Source organism: Protomyctophum bolini (assembly GCF_963924005.1).
Source record: "Protomyctophum bolini genome assembly, chromosome: 2".
NCBI lineage: Eukaryota > Metazoa > Chordata > Actinopteri > Myctophiformes > Myctophidae > Protomyctophum > Protomyctophum bolini.
The window spans coordinates 9,524,608-9,527,735 of record NC_137863.1 but is presented as its reverse complement, the minus strand read 5'-3'; positions in this window follow the sequence as shown (position 1 = coordinate 9,527,735).

The following is a 3,128-nucleotide window of genomic DNA, read 5'->3' as shown; positions in this document are numbered from 1 at the left end:
TTTCACCATCTGATATGTTGTTTATTGTCAAGTCTTGAGCATCTCTAGATCTCTCCCTTGTATCTGCACACTTGAAGATTCATTTAAGTTTCCCAGATGGTGTGAAGTGTATGATGTGTATCGCATCATCACAGGAACACATGAGATTGTGAGGATGACCTTGGGAATGCACAGGATTGTATTTCTCGCTCCCTGTCAAGTTGGGGTGGTGGGTGATGAGGGTTGAGTGTACATGAGATGCAAGTATTTGGTAACGAGCAGTCCAAGCCAGAATCAAAGAGAAGGAGGAGGTACTTGGCACTCCAATAAAGTGTTGCTGCTGCTCTTTTCTTTAGCTGTCTTGGAGATTTACAGTATACTTTATACGCCAACTGTAGCTGTGCCAGTGGTATTGATCCCCCCTATAGTCCATAGGTAGCACATGCTCACTCTGTTCATGACTCATACATCATAGTGTTCAAAAGAGGAACAACTACCATCTTTCATAATAGTGCAATCATGTCGGTGTTTTTTTACCCTTCAGCAAAGAAACTGGGCAAGCGTGTCCATGAGTGATGGCTGTGATACTGTACCACTAAAGCCTATGGAGGAACAATACAAATCCTTGCACAATGTTATGACAACATCTATAATTGCAAAAGTGTAGTCACTCCAAATCATCTTTAACTATCTTTACACAGCATCCACAAAACAATCAATGAAATTCAAATAAATGAAATAATGAGACCTGTGTTATAATTTGGCATTCTTATAAACGATACGCAAACAATTTGTTTTCATCATGTCAAATAGAACATAAAAACCACACCCATGTGAAGTGAGGGCCTGGGCGCTCTTATCATCATACGTCGTCATACGTCTCATTCCGACCAAGCAGATATACTTTAGTATGTACATGAGCATGAGGTTTAGGGAAAGTGGTATCACATTGGTGAGTCCACAATTAGCTCAGTATGTTTAGACATACAGTAAAAAACACAGGGCAGGTCCACAGGGAAAGTAAAGCCTATACAGAACATACAAACAAAACAAAAACAGTCAATTTCAAGTAAAAAGTTCCAATTGACAGGCCAGCGTGGTGATAGCTGATAGATGGTGATCTTTGACAGGCCAGCGTGGTGATAGCTGATAGGTGGTGATCTTTGACAGGCCAGCGTGGTGATAGCTGATAGGTGGTGATCTTTGACAGGCCAGCGTGGTGATAGCTGATAGGTGGTGATCTTTGACAGGCCAGCGTGGTGATAGCTGATAGTTGGTGATCTTTGACAGGCCAGCGTGGTGATAGCTGATAGGTGGTGATCTTTGACAGGCCAGCGTGGTGATAGCTGATAGGTGGTGATCTTTGACAGGCCAGCGTGGTGATAGCTGATAGGTGGTGATCTTTGACAGGCCAGCGTGGTGATAGCTGATAGGTGGTGATCTTTGACAGGCCAGCGTGGTGATAGCTGATAGGTGGTGATCTTTGACAGGCCAGCGTGGTGATAGCTGATAGGTGGTGATCTTTGACAGGCCAGCGTGGTGATAGCTGATAGGTGGTGATCTTTGACAGGCCAGCGTGGTGATAGCTGATAGGTGGTGATCTTTGACAGGCCAGCGTGGTGATAGCTGATAGGTGGTGATCTTTGACAGGCCAGCGTGGTGATAGCTGATAGGTGGTGATCTTTGACAGGCCAGCGTGGTGATAGCTGATAGGTGGTGATCTTTGACAGGCCAGCGTGGTGATAGCTGATAGGTGGTGATCTTTTCAGCAGTCTGATGGTAGTCGGGGGGGGGGGGGGGGGGATTATTTGTTGCTGTCGGGAGGAAACCACCGAACTCCATTTCAGAGACAGTGAAAAGAATTAGCCACAAACTGCAGGCTTTGAAGTCGGCCTTTAATTATTCACAAGGGAAATTCATTTTGCTGAGGTCAGTATAGACAGGACAATACCGTAAATAAATACACCACAGTTAAATAATAATAATAATAATAAACTTTATTTATATAGCACCTTTCATACATAAATGCAACTCAAAGTGCATCACAGAGCAGAAAAAATAACAAAAACATAAGAAAAACAAACACAGCATTTAAACAGGCATAAAACAATAGCAAAGAGCATAGCACAGTGGCAAATCAGGCCAAGACAGTGGTACAAAAATAAGAACAGATATTTTAAAACTCAATTAAAAGCAAAGGCGATGAGTCTTAAGCTGTGTCTTAAAGATGTTTATAGAGGGTTGCCTGTCTGATCTGCAGTGCTTTTTTATTCCAGGCCGTTGGCCCATAAAAGCAGAATGCTGCATCACCACATTTCATAGTAGCCTGCACCTTTTTAGGGAGTTCGGATAGGACCTGAGGGGGCGGTTAGGGACATAATTTGGCAGACAATCATGGAGATAAGAAGAAGGTGCAAGACCATTGAGAGCTGCCTTTATAAATGAGCGAAATACATTTAAAATCAATCCTAAAAAAATGACACCACGCACTGAAAAATACTATAAAACAGCAGTCCCCATGCAGCTGTCCCACGTACAGTACGATTCAAGGCCTGGCCAGCGATAATTATGTGGAATGGAATGTGACTGGTTGAAGTGTTCTTGAACCGCACCCCTTGTGGGCAACAATCAGCTGGGTCAAGCCGAAACTGAATTTCCCCTGCTGGATCAATGTTATGGTTAAATTAACATGTGTACACTCAGAGTTACAAATGGATACATTAACCTTGACAATTTGACTGTAGGCCTGCTGTATATGTGATGAAATAAATTCTCAATATCGCCTGTGAGACCAAACAGACTAACGGAGTCATATCAAGGCTGGATAGTGGATACATAATACATTTCAGGCAAAAATTTATGAATTCCGTTTTTATCATCACTAGGCATCAGAAAGTTGTTTGACATCTAAGGCTTTACACGGCACCAGATAATTACAGTTTCATTGAAGGCAATTTATAGTCAGGTATATTTGTGTTCTCTAAAGCATGGACGATTAACATGCCAGGTCATGCAGACATCGATCTGTGAGAAGAGTTTGCCAGCATTGACCTTCATGATTTGGATATTTGAGAATTATAATTAAAAATGCATCATTACAGGCCTTTCCTGATGTTTATGAATGCAGAAAAATTGGGGAAATGTCAATT